The 7,756-nt window shown below is 45.3% G+C and overlaps 1 long non-coding RNA gene across 1 annotated transcript; it reads right to left on the bottom strand.

Annotated features, from left to right (window-relative positions):
- Positions 1-5,290: 5,290 nt before the first annotated feature.
- On the bottom strand, positions 5,291-7,477 carry LOC133537191 (uncharacterized). The gene is made up of 2 exons (XR_009802623.1): positions 5,511-7,477; positions 5,291-5,456 (listed from the first exon to the last, which is right to left on the bottom strand). It is a non-coding gene; the product is annotated as an uncharacterized LOC133537191 (long non-coding RNA).
- Positions 7,478-7,756: the final 279 nt, after the last annotated feature.

Genomic DNA, 7,756 nt, shown 5'->3' with positions numbered 1-7,756 from the left:
ACTAGGTGGGATTTGAACCCTGGACCCTCGGGTTGCGCACGGCCACTCTTCCACCGCGCCACGCCGTCCCTGGCTCATAATGCCTGGAGAAATGTGTCTTTGTGTGTTTTACTAGAAAAAAATATCTTTTGTTAGGTTTTCAAAGACACAAGTTAGTTTTTTTTTACTCAATATGACAGTATAACTGTCATACTAAATCCATCCATCCATCCATCCATACATCCATACATCTTCTTCCGCTTATCCGAGGTCAGGTCGCGGGGGAAGCAGCCTAAGCAGGGAAGCCCAGAGTTTCCTCTCCCCAGCCACTTCGTCCAGCTCTTCCCGGGGATTCTGAGGTGTTCCCAGGCCAGCCGGGAGACATAGTCTTCTGCTTTACTGAAGACACCACACCGATTACTCTGTCGATCTCACGATCCACTCTGCCCTCACTCGTGAACAAGACTTCGAGGTACTTGAACTCCTCCACTTGGGGCAGGGTCTCCTCCCCAACCTCGAGATGGCACTCCACCCTTTCCCGGGCGAGAACCATGGAGTCGGACTTGGAGGTAATCATTCTCATCCCAATTGCTTCACACTCAATTGCTAACCGATTCGGTGAGAGCTGAAGATCCTGGCCAGATGAAGCCATCAGGACCACATCATCTGCCAAAAGCAGACACCTAATCCTGCAGCTACCAAATCGGATCCCCTCAACGCCTTGACTGCGCCTACAAATTCTGTCCATAAAAGTTATGAACAGAATCGGTGACAAAGGGCAGCCTTGGCTCTGACACTGATCGTACAGGGAGGTGACAGCCTCAATATGACAGTCCGAAACCCCATACTCCATTCCCATAGGAAGGGTGACCACTCCCCATAGGACTTCTCAAAGGACACGGTCGAATGCCATCTCCAAGTCCACAAAGCACATGTAGACTGGTTGGGCAAACTCCCATGCACCCTCAAGAACCCTGCCGAGAGTATAGAGCTGGTCCACAGTTCCACGACCAGGACGAAAACCAATCTGTTCCGCCTGAATCCGAGGTTCGACTATCCGGCGTAGCCTCCTCTCCAGTACACTTGAATAGACCTTACCGGGAAGGCTGAGGAGTATGATCCACAATAGTTGGAACACACCCTCCGGTTCCCCTTCTTAAAGAGAGGAACCACCACACTGGTCGGCCAATCCAGAGGTACCGCCCCCAATGTCCACGTGATGCTGCAGAGTCTTGTCAACTAAGACAGCCCCACAACATTCAGAGGCTTAAGTAAATCCGGTAGGCTCTCATCCACCCCCGGGGCCTTGCCACCGAGGAGCTTTTTAACTACCTCAGCAACCTCAGCCCCACCACAGATTCCCCAGACACTGCTTCCTCATAGGAAAACGTGTTGGTGGGATTGTGGAGGTCTTTGAAGTACTCCCTCCACCGATCCACAATATTCGCAGTCGAGGTCAGCAAAACATCATCCTCACCATACACAGTGTAAACAGTCCACTGCTTCCCCTTTCTGAGGCGAATGATGGTGGTCCAGAATCGCTTCGAAGTCGTCCGGAAGTATTTTTCCATGGTTACCCTGAACTCCTCCCATCTCCTGAGTTTTTGTCTCCGCTACCGCTGAAGCCACACACCGCTTGGCCTGTCGGTACCTGTCCGCTGCCTCCAGAGTCCTATGTGCCAAAAAACCCCGAAAGGACTCTTTCTTCAGCTTGACGGCATCCCTCATCCGGTGTCCACCAACGGGTTCTAGGATTTCCGCCACGACAGGCACCAACTACCTTGCGGCCACAGCTCCAATCAGCCGCCTCGACCATAGAGGCACGGAACATGGTCCACTCGGACTCAATGTCCAGCACCTCCCTCGTGACATGGTCTAAGTTCTTCCGTAGGTGGGAATTGAAACTCTCTGCCAGACGTTCCCAGCAGACCCTCACTGTGTGTTTGGGCCTGCCAGGTTTGTCCTGCATCCTCCTCTACCATCTCAGCCAACTTACCACCAGATGGTGATCGGTAGAAAGCTCCACCCTTCTTCACCTCTCTTCACCCGAGTGTCCAAAACATGAGGCCGCAAATCTAATGGCACTACTACAAACCCTGTTTCGATATGAGTTGGCAAGTTGTGTTGGAGGTAGATATAAACGGAATACAATGATTTGCAAATCATTTTCAACCCATATTCAGTTGAATATGCTACAAAGACAACATATTTGATGGATATGACCACATGGGCTCAGGAACACTTCAGAAAACCATCCATCCATCCATTTCTACCGCTTATTCCATTTCGGGGTCACGGGGGGCGCTGGCGCCTATCTCAGCTACAATCGGGCGGAAGGCAGGGTACACCCTGGACAAGTCGCCACCTCATCGCAGGGCCAACACAGATAGACAGACAACATTCATACTCACATTCACACACTAGGGCCAATTTAGTGTTGCCAATCAACCTATCCCCAGGTGCATGTCTTTGGAAGTGGGAGGAAGCCGGAGTACCCGGAGGGAACCCACGCATCCACGGGGAGAACATGCAAACTCCACACAGAAAGATCCCGAGCCTGGGATTGAACGCAAGACTGCAGGACCTTCGTATTGTGAGGCAGATGCAGTAACCCTTCGTCGCTACATCTGTAAGTGCAAGTTAAAGCTCTACTGTGCAAAGCGAAAGCCATTTATCAACAACATCCAGAAACGCCACTGGCTTCTCTGGGCCCGAGATCATTTAAGATGGACTGATACAAAATGGAAAAGTGTTCTGTGGTCTGACGAGTCCACATTTCAAATTGTTTTTGGAAATATTTGACATCGTGTCATCCAGACAAAAGGGGAAGTGAACCATCCAGACTGTTATCGACGCAAAGTTCAAAAGCCAGTATCTGTGATGGTATGGTGGCACATTAGTGCCCCCTTACACATCTGTGAAAGCACCATTAATGCTGAAAAGGTACATACAGGTTTTGGAACAACATATGCTGCCATCTAAGCACCGTCCAAACCACATTCAGCACTTGTTACAACAGCGTGGCTTTGCAAAAAAAGAGTGCGAGTAATTTCCTGGCCCGCCTGCAGTCCAGACCTGTCTCCCATCGAAAATGTGTGGCGCATTATGAAGCGTAAAATATGACAGCGGAGACCCCGGACTGTTGAACGATTGAAGCTCTACATAAAACAAGAATGGGAAAGAATTCCACTTTCAAAGCTTCAACAATTAGTTTCCTCAGTTCCCAAACGTTTATTGAGTGTTGTTAAAAGAAAGGGTGATGTAACCCAGTGGTGAACATGCCCTTTACCAAATACTTTGGCACGTGTTGCAGCCATGATATTCTAAGTTAATTATTATTTGCAAAAAAAATAAAAAAAGTCTATGAGTTTACATCAAATATCTTGTCTTTGTAGTGCATTCAACTGAGTATGTGATGAAAAGGATTTGCAAATCATTGTATTCCGTTTATATTTTTATATTTACATCCAACACCATTTCCCAACTCATATGGAAACAGGGTTTGTACAAAGTCAATCATGCAACTGCAGCCTAGGGTGTCCTAGTGTCAAGCGCACATATGGACAGCCTTATGTTTGAACATGGTGTAAATTTTGGACAATCTGTGACGAGCACAAAAGTCCAATAACAAAACACCACTAGGGTTCAGATCCGGGCGGTCATTCATCCCAATCACGCCTCTCCAGGTTTCACTGTCGTTGCCACCATGAGTGTTGAAGTCCCCCAGTAGGACAAGGGAATCACCCGGGGGAGCACTTTCCTTCGAGTGAATCCAAAAAGAGTGGGTACTCTGAACTGCGGTTTGGTGCGTAAGCACAAACAACAGTCAGGTCCCGTCCCCCCACCCGAAGACGGAGGGAAGTTACCCTCTCGTCCACTGGGTTGAACTCCAGGCTTTGAGCCGGGGGGAAACAAGAATTGCTACCCCAGCCCATCGCCTCTCACTGCATGCATTGCCAGTGTGGAAGAGAGTTCAGGCCCTTTCAAGAGAACTGGTTCCAAAGCCCTTGCTGTGCATCGAAGTGAGTCTGACTCTATCCAGCTGTAACTTCTCCACCTCGCGCACTAGATGAGGCTCCTTCCTCCTCAGCGAGATGACATTTCACGTCCCAAGAGCTAGCTTATGTAGCCAGGGATCGGACCGCAAAGTGCCCTTCTTTCGGCTGCCGCCCAGCTCACAACGCTCCCGACCTCTACGGCCCTTCCCATGAGTGGTGAGCCCATTGGAGGACAGGCCCGGCCACCAGGTGCTCTTCATCGTGCCCCAAAGTCGGGGCTGGATCCAGAGGGGGGCCACGATGAAGCGTCCGGGAAAGGGAAATCGGAGTCTTGATTTTTGCATTTCTATAGAAGTCTTCGAGCTGCTCTTTGTCTGATCACTCTCCTAGTACCTGTGTCTTGAGAGACCCTACTAGGGGGCATGGAAGCCCCTGAACAACATAGATTCTAGGACCATTGCGACACGCAAACTCTTCTACCACGATAAGGTGGCAGCTCAGAGAGGATGTTATACTAAATATAAAAGACAATTTAGTTTTTTTTACTCAATATTATCGCATAACGGTCATACTAAATATGAAAATTATATAAACATAACTCCAAAATCAAAAATGCCTGTAATATTGTGTCCATATGAGTTTTACTAGAATTAGGTGATTTGGTAAGGTTTACAAATATGCTTTTTTTAAGACTTGCAAACACAGAAAGTATTTTTTCCACTCAATATGACAGTAATGTTCTTAGAATCCTGAGGTAATGCAAAAAAAGCATTAAAGTTAAGTTAAAGTACCAATGCTTGTCACACACACACTAGGTGTGGCAAAATCATTTTCTGCATTTGACCAATCACCCTTGATCACTCCCTGGGAGGGGAAGGGAGCAGTGAGCAGCAGCGGTGGTCGCGCTCGGGAATCATTTCTGGTGATTTAATCGCCAATTCCGTCCCTTGATGCTGAGTGCCAAGCAGGGAGGTAATGGGTCCTATTATAAAAATGTATTCAAACAAAACTCCTAAATCAAACATGCAAAATGTCTAATATTGCCTGGCATAATCTATGTTTTTGAGTTTTACTAGAAACCAGTTTTTTTGTAAGGTTTGCAAATACAAAAAATAGGTTTTACTCACAATGACAGTATACTGTCACACTCAATATGACAGTTATTTAAACGTAACTCCTAAACCACACATGCAAAAGGGCTCAAAATGCCTGGAGAAATGTATCTAAATGAGTTTTACTAAAAAATGATTGTGAATGTCTGGTTCTCCCTTTTAGGGTTCGACGGACCAATGTGACCACAACACCTCGGAATGTGGGTTTCAACAGGAGTTTTTATTTGTTTTCATTGCTGTCGTCTTCAAAGTTTCTTTCTTTGCTTTTAAGCAATCTGGTCCCTTCTGTTCTGCTCTTCGTTGATTTTCAGCTTCTTTGCGTCTCTCCTGCTCCCACTATCTCCCCCGCTCATAGTCTCCGGCACTGCTAATAAAGGAACAGGTGATTAGATAGCTCGTTCCAGCTGAGATATCCACTCACCTGTCAGCTGCTTCATGGCCGGCCCCTCTCCACATTGATCTTTTTTAAGATTTGCAAAGACAAAAGTTATTATTTTTTTTACTCAATATGAGAGTATTCATACTAAATATGAAAGTTATTGAAACGTAACTCCAAAACCAAACATGTAATCTGTCTAAAAATGCTAGTACATTAGTACTGAAATGGCTAAAAATTAATGAAATTATGTATCTTTGCGAGTTTTACTCAACACATATGCTTTTTTTAAGCCTTGCAAACACAAAAGTAGTGTTTTACGCAGTATGACAGAAATGTGCCTAGAATCCTGAGATAATGCGATAAAAGCAATACAAATGTATTCAAACATAACTCCTAAACCAAACATGCAAAATCTTTAAAAATGTCTGAAAAAATGTATCTTTGTGAGCTTTAGTAGAAAAAAATATTGTGCAAGGTTTGCAGGGACACAATTTAGTTTTGTTATGACAATATAACTGTCATTCAAAATTTGAAAGTTATATGAACATAACTCCAAAACCAAGCATGTGACATGTCTAATTTTATGTATGTGCGTTTTACTAAAATCAGTGGCAGGCTTTCCCCTGACAGTTTGTTTGTGTTTTAGTGTTTTTCCTCTGCATTTGTCTTGGTTTCCTCTGTGTGTTTATTATTTCCTGTTTTTAGTTCCTGTCAGTGCTCTTATTTTGTCTGTTTCCTGTTTTTTCCCCTGTGCGCTGTTTTCCCCTCAGTGGCAGCTGATTGGCACCTGGCCACACCTTGTGTCAATCAGCCCGCTTCTATTTGAGTCTGTTTTTGTCCTCCAGTCAGTTGCTGGATTATTGTCATGCCGATGTCGCTCCTGTTGCATCGTGTCATATCTTGTCTTGTCTATGCAGCGTTGCGGTAAGCTATGTTTGATTGCGGTTTTTAGCTTACTGCCTTTTGTTCCCTGCTTCCAAGTTTGTTTTTATTTTACCTGTACGACTTCTGTTTCATGCTCGATTCTTGCTAGCTTCCATGCTAAGTTCCTTTTTGTTTTCTAGCTCCCATGCTAGCTCCCTTAGTTTGTTATCCGCCTCGTGCGCGCTTTGTGTTAGTACCCTTTTGTTTGTTCTTGTTCTATTTATTTAAATTAAATCATGTTTTCCTGTTCAATGCCTGACTCCGTCTCTGCATCTTGAGGTTCCTCACAAACTAACTCTGACAATCAGTTGTTTTTGTAAGGTTTGCAAATACAAACATTTAGGTTTTACTCATAATGACAGTGTAACTATCACACATTCGATATGAAAGTTATTTAAACATAACTGTCATGATCTGTGGTCTGGATCATGTTGTTTGTTATTTTGTGTTAGTTTTGGACTCTTTTTGTTCCTGTTTACGCGCCCTTGTTTAGTTACAATGACGACCCATTAGTTTCACATACCTCATGTTTTTGGATCACGCACCTGCTCTAATCAGAGACTATTATTCAAGCATGTTTTGCCAGTTAGTCGTCTGGGCGACATTACTCTGTTCATGCCATAGATTCATTTTCTGTATTGATAGTTTCATGTTTGTTTCATGCTATAGGTTTATGTTTGTTTTCATGCGATTGTTCGCTTCATGCTATGCCAAGTAAGTTTTATTTTTTAATGCCACAGTTAGCGAGTTTTTATTTATTGTCCATAGTTCTGCTAGATGTTAGTTTTTGTACCCTTCGCTAAGTTGTGCCTTTGCCTTGTGCAGCTTTTTGTTTGTACCTATTTTGAATAATTAAATATGTTCCTACCTTTGTATTAGTAGAAATAGTCTGTTTGCTTCCTGGGAAAACAATCCTCGCAGTAAGCTGCGAAAACACCTTCGTCATGACAATAACTCCTAAACCACACATGAAAAATGGCTAATAATACCTGAAATAATGCATTGGCTTCTTTCCCCATTGCGGGGCGCCGTCCCCTGGCCGGGACTCAAATGGGCATGTTGCTGTGTAGATGGCCGGGATGCGGTGTTTGCATTGGGGGGGGGGGGGGGGGGGGGGGGGGGGGTTGCGGTCTGTCCGGGCCCTCCACTCTTCCTACTTATAGCACACACACTTACACATATATAAGACTTTGGGAGATTGTCCTGTGGGGGGGCATGGTGGAGGGGATAAGGACGCCTCCTATGGGGCTCCAGTGCTCCTGTCTTGTCCCCTGCTTGTCCATCTCTCATTCTGAGCTGCATAATAAACACTTTGGACTTGGGGGGCTCGGCTTGGTTGGGACCCACAATGACGTTGATGTCCC

The sequence above is a fragment of the Nerophis ophidion genome, linkage group LG01 (assembly GCF_033978795.1).
Source record: "Nerophis ophidion isolate RoL-2023_Sa linkage group LG01, RoL_Noph_v1.0, whole genome shotgun sequence".
Lineage (NCBI taxonomy): Eukaryota > Metazoa > Chordata > Actinopteri > Syngnathiformes > Syngnathidae > Nerophis > Nerophis ophidion.
Note: the sequence above shows the minus strand (reverse complement) of the source record. Positions and strands in the feature narration are given on the sequence as shown.